The sequence below is a fragment of the Chrysochloris asiatica genome, unplaced genomic scaffold (genome assembly GCF_000296735.1).
Source record: "Chrysochloris asiatica unplaced genomic scaffold, ChrAsi1.0 scaffold00208, whole genome shotgun sequence".
In the NCBI taxonomy this organism is placed as follows: Eukaryota; Metazoa; Chordata; class Mammalia; order Afrosoricida; family Chrysochloridae; genus Chrysochloris; species Chrysochloris asiatica.
Genome location: NW_006408726.1, coordinates 2478696 through 2488466, shown reverse-complemented (window position 1 = coordinate 2488466; position 9771 = coordinate 2478696).

Genomic DNA, 9771 nt, shown 5'->3' with positions numbered 1-9771 from the left:
GAACCAACAAGAACAGACAACAACCAGAGAATGACAAATGTGGCAGCATCACCCTGAACCCAATCAATAAATGGAAGAGTAAAGAACAGAATAAAATTATAAGAACAGAGGATCTGGGAGGTCAGTCGGTGATCAAAACAATTACAATGTAAAAGAAGGTAAACACAGAGGAACAGAGATCCAAGAGGTGGGAAGGTCAGGTAGATTGCAGGATAAATGTTGTTGTTGTTGTTGTTAAGTGACGTCGAGTCGGTTCCTACCCATAGCGACCCTGTACAGGGTTTCCGAGGGTGTAAATCCTTACGGGAGTAGAAAGCCTCATCTTTCTCCCGCGGAGCGCCTGGTAGTTTCGAACTGCTGACCTTAAGGTTCGCAGCCCAATTCGTAACCACTACGCTACCAGAACCTGTCTTAAATGGAGGGAAGAGTTAATGGAATATAAGGCAACCACAACAGTGGGGTTGGGGTGGGGAGTTTAGTTCGAGTGTTGGGGAAGGCAATCCAAGAAAGGGGAGGAGGTGGATGATCAAGATAGATAGGGGAACACTGAGACAGATTTGCATGATTTAAGTGGGACAAAGATTAATAGTGATGCATGCTCAACCTTGGAACAACAGGTCTCTGTGATACAGGGATCTAGGCATAGCTTAACGAGGGGAAATAATACTAAACTGCTTGACTGTCTTATGAATATTGGTTTTCCTTGCCTACTATTGTAAAATAGACACTTGAGTGGGATAGAAAGGAATGTTGGGAAACAAGATTACAGAAAATTTATAAGCCCATCTTCAGCCTATAACTGACTGGAATACCTAAAAGGGGTTCTACAACTTGCCCAGTGAAATAGGCCTCTTGCAAAGCCTTTACAGAGTATAGAACCTTAGGTGGAATCCTGAGTGCCATCCAGAACCTTATGAGGTGGAACATTCCAACTAGCAAGGACAAGAAGAACAGCCTGGAACAGCTAGAGCAACAGAAAATACATCTTCAAAGAAAGATCATCAGAAAAAAACCCAAAACAAAAATGTCAGCATGACTGGCTACTACAAGAATAAGCAGCTGTTTGTCAGGAAGCCATCAAGGCAAGCAATCAAGTTCTTTCAGACAAATTCCCCTCTAAGACTGAAACTCAAAGGGAACATACAAACAAGCATATAAGCTTGCTGGTGACCACATTGGTCTACTGGTGAGTGGAAGAGGGATAAAGGCAACAATGAAGAAATGGGCTGAGCTCAACCAAGGTCCACTGACTCCCGTTGAGAGGGAGAAGAGGAAGGGCTGGTTGGTCCAAAGTGTGGTAACACCTGAGGACACTTGAGCCCATGGACAAGGACATAGCCACAGAGGGCTAGAGCTGAGAGTGAAGCATCTAGCTGATATGAAGTGAGGGGAGATGCATAAGAACACCCAAACATTCAGACAGTACCCATTTGACATAGCCTCGATGGATTGATAATCAGAAATGACTAGAGGAAGATTACACACACATAAAAAAAAACTTTTTTTTTGATAAAGGAAACAAGGGTAAATTGCTACAATTTGATGAACTTGACCTATACTCATGGAAGTAGTAACTCCAAATACCAACAGAGAAAGAAGGAGTCTTCACATCAAGTATCAATGCAATCCCCTCTGTACACAGGGTAGATAGGGAAGGACAACTTAGACAATGGCCACCTACAATGAGGATGGAGCTCTGGTAGTGTACTGGTTATGAACCAGGCTGCAAACCTCAAAGTCAGCAGTTCAAAACTACCAGCTGTTCTGCAGGTGAAAGGTGAGGCTTTTTGCTCCTGTAAAGACTGACAAGCTCGGAAACCCTGTACAGGGTCACTATGAGTCGGAACTGACTCCACGGCACATAACAACAATCTAAAATGAGGGAGCAATAGAGGCATGAAGTGACTGGCTTTTAAGATTTCAAGAGGGAGTTAAGTTTAACAGTATGGGGGGAAGAAGGAGACCCCACTGAATAGTTTTCATCTTGTCTAGATGGGTCAGATGAAAGGAGATAGGGATAAGATTCCTATGATTCAATAGTGAGTAATTGTTGAGACAGTCACAATTATAAAGCTAGAAGTTCTGTAATAAAAACAGGGGAGTGGTTAATCTTACAGTCCAGAAACAGAGGACCCTAGGATCATCAAGAGAGAAGAGCACAAGCAGAATGCGGGACCTTATCCAGAGAAGCAGCGATGCCAGAGACAGAGTCGGAGATGGGGCCATGGAGAGGGGGAGCAGCTGAGGACACTAGATTCATGGGAAAAGAAGGACTAAGAGCTGGTGGGCAGAAGACAGACTTGCAGAATATGCCCTTTGGCATATAAAATTATTATATATGCCTGAGTGATTTTTTGGTTTTTTTTTTTAACCAACCTAAAGTGAATAGAGAGAAATACTGTTAACTGATGGTACATGGAAGGGATTATAATCATTGTAATAAAACAAGATGTATGACTTGTTGAATGTAAAACTGATGATCTGCCTTGTAAACTTGCACTCAATCCATAATAAAAACCTTTCAAAAAAGAAAATACTATAAAGCGTAGTCTCAGACCACAATGCTATCAAATTACCAACAACAGGAAGACGAAATAAAATCAAATACATGAAAACTGAATAACACCCTCCATAAAAGCTACTGGTCAGTAGAAGAAATAAAACATGAATTCACAAAGTTCCTAGAAACAAATGAGAATGAAAAGACAACATACCAAAATCTTTGTGACATGGCAAAAGCAGTGTGAGAGAACAATTTATTGCAATAAATGCACACATTCAAAAAGAAGAAAGAACCAAAATCCACACATTAACACAACATCTCCAACAACTAGAAACAGACCAGCAAGGTAAACCTACAGCCAACAGAGGAGAAAAAATAATAAAGGTTAGAGCAGAAATAAATGAGACAAAAAATAGAAAAACTATAGAAAGAATCAACAGGACAAGAAGCTGGTTCTTCTAAAGAATTAATAAAATTGATAAACCATTGGCAAACCTAAAAAAAAAAAAAAGAAAGAAAGAAAGGGAGAAAACACAAATAACAAGCATAAGAAATCACATGGATGATGTTATAATGGAGTCAATAGAGATAAAAAGGATAATAAAAGACTATTATGTAGAGTTGTACTTCAACAAATTTAAAAATCCAGAGTAGATGGATGTATTTTTAGAAATGCAAACCTATCTAAACTTACACACAGTGGAGTAGAAAACTTGAACAGACGTATAACAAAGGAAGAAATTGACCAGGTCCTAAAAACTCCCAACCAAAAAAGTCCAGGTCCAGATGGCTTCATTGGTGAATTTTACTGATCATTTCAGGGAAACGCTGCCACCAAGTCTACTGAAATTATTCCAGAATATAGAAGAGGATGGAAAACTTTCTAATACATTCTATGAAGCAAGCATAACCCTCATACCAAAACCAGGGAAGGACATCAATAAGAAAGAAAATTATAGACCAATATCCCTCATGAACATATGTGTAAAAATTCTCAAGAAAATCCTAGCCAACAGAATTCAGCAACACATCAAAAAGATAATACATCATGATCAAGTGGGATTCATATCAGGGATGCAAGGATGGTTCAACATTAGAAATAAGCAATCAGTGTAATCCACCATGTAAATAAGAAAAACGGAAAATAACATGATCATATTGATTGACATAGAAAAGACATTTGACAAAATCAAACATCCATACCAGATAAAAACACTCAACAAAGTAGGAACTGAAGGGAAATTCCTCAGCATAATTAAAAACATATATACAAAATCAATAGCCAATGTCACTCTCTATGTAGAGAACCTGAAAACCTTCCCTTTGTGAACAGAAGCCAGACAAGGATGCCTTTTTATCACCACTGCTATTCAATATTGTGTTGGAAGTATTAGCAAGATAGGAAAATTAAAGGCCTCCAAATTGGCAAAGAGGAAGTAAAACTCTATTTGCAGATGATTTGATCCTATGCATAGAAAACCCCAAACACTCAGCAAAAAAACAAAAAACTGGAAGTCATTGAAAGATTCAGCAAAGTGTCAGGGGACAAGATCAACATACAAAAATCAGTTGGATTCCTCTGTACTAATAAAGACAGCACTGAAAAGGAAATTGGGAAAGCAATACTACTTACAATAGCCACCCAAAGGATGAAATACTTAGGAATAAATATAACCAGAGAAACAAAGGACTTATACATAGAAAACTACAAAACACTACCACAAGAAACCCAGAGAGACTTACAAAAGGAAAAAATATACCATGCTCCTAGATAGGAGACATATAGATCAATGGAGCAGAATCGAGAAGTCAGATAGTAATATATTCACCTACAGCCAACTGATCTTTGAGACAGGGCCAAAGTACATTGAATGGGGAGGACTTATTCTCTTCAACAGATGGTGCTGGCAGAACTGGAAATCCATATGCAAAAGACTGAAACAAGACCTTTACTTCATGCCATATACAAAAACCAAATTAGCATAGATTAAAGACCTAAATGTGAATCCCACAATTATAAAGGTCATCAATGAAAAAATAGGGACACATTTAAGGGCTCTAATCCAGGGTACACACAGACTACCAAACGCTGTGAAAATTAAATAAAAGAAGATGAATTAGATGATTGGGGCATGCTAAAAATTAGAAACTTATGTGCATCAAAAGATTTCACCAAAAAAGAAAAAGGGAGCCCAGAAATCAGGAAAAAAAATCCTTTCACAATGGTGTATCAGACAAGGGACTAATTTCTAAAATCTATAAGAAACTACATCACCTCTACAAGAAAAAGAATAATAACCCAATTAAAAAATGGGTGCAGAACATGAACAGACACTTAGCCAAGGAAGAGATTTAGGCAGCCAATAGACATGAAGAAATATTCACAATCATTAGCTATTTGTTGTTGTTGTTGCCATTAGAGAAAATAAAATCAAACAAAAATGAGATATTATCTCACACCAGCAATAACTATGAAGTTCAAAAATGCAGAGGACAATAAATGCTGGTGAGGAGGTGGAGAGACTGGAACCCTCCTACATTGCTGGTGGGGAGGTAAAATGTTTCAAGCATTCTGGAAAACAGTATTGGGGCTTACTCAGAAAGTTGGAAATAGAAATACCTTATGATCCAGCAATTCCTCTACTTGGTGTATATCTACAGGAAATATGAGCCATAATATGATATATGCAAACAAATGTTCATAGTAGCATTATTTACAATAGGAAAATAATGGAGACAACCTAAGTGTCCATCAATGGAAGACTGGATAACAAGCTTTGGTATATACACATAATGAAAATTATGCTATCTTGAAGAATAACAAGGAAGCTGCAAGCCACCGCATAACATGAAATAATCTTGAGGACAATATGCTGAGTGAAATTAATCAGTCACAATAGGACAAATATTGAATAAGACCATTATTGTAAAAGCTTACTAAAAGATACCCATACTAAAAGGAGAAAAACCAAAAAGAAAAAACCTTATGCACAAAGACAAAAATAGATTAAAAATCAAAGAATAAAAAAAAAACATATATGAAGCTAACAGTCATCAAAAATGAGCAGGAGTGGTAATACTAATTTCTGACAAAACAGACTTTAAGGCAGAAAACAGCATAAGAGACAAAGAAGGATACTATCTCATAATTAAAGTGTAAACTGAACAACTGTTCATAACCATTAAAAATGTCTATGCTCCGAGTGAATGAGTCTTAAAATACATAAATCAAACTCTAAGATAATTGAAGAAATAGACAACTTTACAATAATAATAAGAGATGTTAATATACCACATTCTATGAAGGATAGAAGGAGCTCTGGTAGCGTAGTGGTTACGAATCAGGCTGCGAACTTTAAGGTCAGTGGTTCGAAACTACCAGCCGCTCCGCGGGAGAAAGATGAGGCTTTCTACTCCCGTAAGGATTTACACCCTCGGAAACCCTGTACAGGGTCGCTATGGGTCGACTCTGACTCGAAGGCACTTAACAACAACAACAATGAAGGATAGAACAATTAGAAAGAAACTCAACAAAGACACAGAAGAACTAAAGAACACAATCAACCACCTTGACCTCTTAGATTGATCAGAGCACAGAACCCCCAAACAGCAAGATATACATTATTTTACAATATACATGGAACACTCTACATAATAAATGATATGTTAGGCCACAAAACAAGCCTCAATAATTGAAAATATTGAAGCACTGAAAAGCATCTTTTCACATCACAATGTTATAAAATTAGAAATCATTAATAGAAGACCAAGGGGTGGGGGGGGAATCAAACAAATGGAAATTTAATAACACTCTGCTTAAAAGCTACTTGATAATTGTACAAATAAAAAATGAAATACATTTTTAAAAAATTCTTGAAACAAACGAGAATTAAAACACAACATATCAAAGCCTTTGTGACACAGCAAAGTAAGTTTTTAGAGGGCAATTTATAGCAATGAACACACATATCCAAAAGGAATGAACCAGAATCAACATATAAACAACATTTCCATCAAATAAAAAAACAGCAGGAAAATAAGCCTATAATGACCAGAAGTACTAATAAAGAACAGAGTAGAAATAAATGAATTTGAAGCAGAAAAACAATAGAAAGTATCAACAAGACAAGAAAGTCGTTCTTTGAAAGGATTAATACAATTGACAAAACAATGGCAAATTTAACTGAAGTAAAGAAGGAAAAGATGCAAAAATATGCATAAGAAAAGGTATGGATAACATCACATCAGAAACAATGAAAATAAAAGAAGAATAACAGAACACCATGCAGAACTGTACTCCAACAAACTTGAAAATCTAGATGAAATGTATACATTTTTAGCAAAACACCATGTACCTAAACTAATACAGAATGAAGCAGAAAACTTGAAGATACATATAGCAAAAGAAAAAAATTGATGAGGTCATTTAAAATCTTTCAGCAAAAAAAGTCAGTTCCTGATGACTTCACAGATGAATTCTACCAAACAGTTAGATAAAAGCTGACACTAATTGTTCTCAAATTATTCCAGGACATAAAAAAGGCTGGAAAACACCTGAAATGCTTTTTATGAAGTGATCATAACAAACATACCCAAAATTAGGCAAATACATCACACAAAAAAGATAACTATAAACCAATGAGCTTCATGATCATAGATGAAAAAATTTCCAACAAAATCCTAGCCAAAAGAATTCAACATAGCAGAAAACAAAACAAAAAACCCCTATCATCACCAAATGGCATTCATACCAGGGATGCAAGGATGTTTTAATATTAGAAAAACAAAAAATGTAATCCACCAAACAGATAAAACAAAGTAAAAGAACCAAATAATCATACTGATTGATACATTAAAGATTTTTAGGAAATCCAATATTCATTCCTGACAAAAACACAAAATAAAATAGGAATAAAAGGAATCTTATTATTATAATTATGATGCTATATATAAATCCAACAGTCAACATTAATCTCAATGGAGAGAAACTGAAAGCACTCCTTTTGTGAACAGGAACCAAAAATGCTTTTATCACTAATTCTATTCAACATTGTACTGGAAATCTTAGCCAGGGATATAAAACAAGTTAGGAAAATCAAAGGCATCAAAATTGGCAAAGTAAAATTCAATTTGCAGATGATATGATCTTGTACATAAAATATCCCAGATTCATCATGAAAATTATTGGAACTCATTGAAACAATTCAGCCAGGTGGTAGTGTACAAGGTCAAGTGACAAAAGTCAGTTGGATTCCTCCACCATAATAAAGACAGATTTTAAAAAGTAATCAAGTAAAAAAATACCATTTACAATAGCCATTACAAGATGAAATAATTAGGAATAAATCTAACTAGGAAAACAAAAGACCTATACATGAAACTACAAATCACTACTACAAGAAACCATAAGATACTTGAAAAAAATAAGAATATATCATGTTTATGGATAGAAAAATTTAACTTTGTGAAGATGTCAACACTAACCAAAGCAATCTATAGAAATAATGAAATCATAATTCAGATTCCAACATCATGCTTTACAGAAGGAAAAACTGATCACTAAATTCATAAGCAAAGGAAAGAGACCTATGATAAGCTAAGCGTTGCTTAAGAAGGGGGAAAAAGTTGGAGGCCTGTCACTCATTGATCTCAAAATCTATTACATAGTGACAGTCATCAAAACAGCTTTGTACTGGTACAATGAAAAGTACATAGAGAAATGGAACAGAATTGAGAACCCAGAAGTTAATCCAACCACCATCCACATACAATCAGCTGATCTTTGACAGGGACCAAAGCACATTAAACGGGAAAGAGATAGTCTCTTCAATAAATGGTGCTAGAAAAATTAGAAATTCATTTGCAGAAAAATGAAAGAACACCCATATCTCACACCGTATGCAAAAACAAACTCAATGTGAATCAAAGACAAAAATGTAAAACCTAGAACTATAAAGATCATTAATGAAAAAATAGGAACAAAGCTAGGGGCTAATTAGGAATAAACCTAATATATCACATAAATATACCATCAAATATAACTACAAACACACAAATGGTAAAAGACAAAATTGATGGTTGGAACCTCCTGAAAATTAGACACTTATGTGTGTCAAACTATTTTTCAAAAAAGAGTAAAAAGGGAACCTACAGACTAGGAAAAAATGTTTCGTAATGACATATCGGTTTAGGAAATAATCTCTAAAATTTATATAAACTGCAACACATCTAAAACAAAAAGACAAACAACCCAGTTAAAAAATGGGCAGAGGACATGTGTAGACACTCCACCAAAGTAGAAATGTTCACTATCATTTAGACACTGTTGTTGCTGTTGTGTCGTCAAGTTGGTTCTGACCCACAGTGATCCTGTATGGGGTTTCCAAGGAGTGGCTGGTAAGCTTGAACTGTTGATTTTGTGGTTCAAACCAGCTTTGCAGTCTCAACACAATGAGAAACAACTTCACTTTGACATTAAAAGTATAGTTAAATGAAACAGAAAGCAACTTACAGCAAAAATGTGCATAGAGATTGGGATAATCCTATATTGCTGGTGGGAATCTAAAATGGTTCAACCACTGTGGAAAATGGTATGGCACCTCCTCAGAAAGCTGGAATTAGAAATACTTTATGACCCAACAATCCCTCTACTTGGTGTATATCCCCAAGAAATAAGAACAAGATATGTGCACGCTGATGTTCATTGCAGAACTATTCACAATATCAAACAGATGGAGGCAGTCTTTAGTTCACCAACAAAAAAATGGATAAACAAAATTTGGTACATACATGCAATAGATTACTTTGCAACAGTGAATAATAATGATGAATCTGTGAAACACCTCATAACATAGATGAACCTGGAGGGCATTATTCTGAGTGAAATTACTTAATCAAAAAAAGACATATATTGTATGGGACCATTGTTGTTAAGTCTCAAGAAATGGTTTCATGCTAAAAAGTCATTCTTTGATGGTTACCAGGATTGGGAGGGAAGGGAGAAGAATTCACTGGCTAGAGTTAACTCTCGTGATGGGAAAGGCAATATACAAGTAGAGTGAGGTTGGTAGAAGAGAGACAAAGACAAGGGAAGACACAGGAAATATGCAAGGATTAAAGGGAATAGAGATAAATAATTTTATATGCACAATACTGGAACAACAGTGTTCTGCTGATAGATACTTGGAAAGATACACAGACTGAATGGGTATGGGAGGAAAATAAAGAGTAAGCACACACACACACACACACACACACATATATATATA